This window comes from Penaeus monodon, chromosome 14 (assembly GCF_015228065.2).
Source record: "Penaeus monodon isolate SGIC_2016 chromosome 14, NSTDA_Pmon_1, whole genome shotgun sequence".
Lineage (NCBI taxonomy): Eukaryota > Metazoa > Arthropoda > Malacostraca > Decapoda > Penaeidae > Penaeus > Penaeus monodon.
Window position 1 is genome coordinate 19691971 of NC_051399.1, and position 1230 is coordinate 19693200.

The window sequence follows — 1230 nt, forward strand, 5'->3', positions numbered from 1 at the left end:
GTAACTTCTATACCTTATTATGATAACGATGTTGAAATAGTATATTAACATGAATACAAATATCAGCGCTGAGTTTAATTCAATGCACAAAAAGTTATGACACTTTCTCCGCACACACACACACACACACACACACACACACACACACACACACACACATACACACATACATACATACAAACATACACAGAAGGAGAAGAAGCGGAGGAAGAAGATAAAGGATAGAAGAGGAGGAGGAGGACGAGGGAGAAGAAGAAGAAGAAAAGGAAGATGATATTATTCCCAGGGATAGGAGGAGAAATGATAATGATAATAATAATGATAATAATAATAATAATAATAATAACAATAATAATAATAATAATAATAATAATAATAATAATAGTAATGATAGTAATCATAGTAAGAAAAAGTAGTAGAAGAAAATAATAATAATAGAAAAAAAAGCAGAAGAAAAGAAAAACATTAAGAGGAGGATGGGAGGGAAGAGGAAGAAAAAGAAGACGAAGAAGAAAAACGAAGAAGACGAAAAAGAAGAGGAAGAAAAAAAGAAGACGACGAAGGAGAAGAAGAAAAAAGAAGAGGAAGATGAAGAAATGATGATGATTTTTTTCCTTGAGTAAGAGGAGGAGGAGGAAGCAAAGAAGAGGAAAAAGAAGAAGAGTGGTCGCGGAATCATGAAGAAGAAAAATAAAAGGAGAAAAAAGATAGGCATTTTTCCTCGAGTAGGAGGAGGGGAAGAGAGAAGAAAAAGAAAGATAAGAAGAGGAGGAGAATGAGAAAGATTTTTTTTTCTTGAATATGAGCAGGAAGAGTAAGAGGAGGAGAAAGAAGAAAAAAAAGAGGAGGAGGAGGAGAAAGAAGAAAAAAGAAGGAGGAGGAAGGAGAAAGAAGAAGAAGGAGGAGGAAGAGAAAGAAGAAGAAGAGGAGGAGGAGGAATAATGACAAGAAAAAGGAAGACGAAGAAGAAAAGAAGAAGAAGCAGAAAAGGAGGAATAGAAGGTGGAAATGGTAGTGCACGCAGGGCGTAGAGGAGGTCAACAGTGCCGTTGGAGAGAGGAGGGCAGTTGAAAGAGGAAGAAGGAAGAGAGAGTGGTGGTGGAGATGGAAGAGAGAGGAGGCGGAGGAGGTAGTGGTTGTGGTGGAGGTTGGGATTGAGGACGAAAGAGGAGATGATGGTGGGGTAGAGATGGAGGAAGGAGGAGGAGACAGCGGTCAGGATGGAAAATG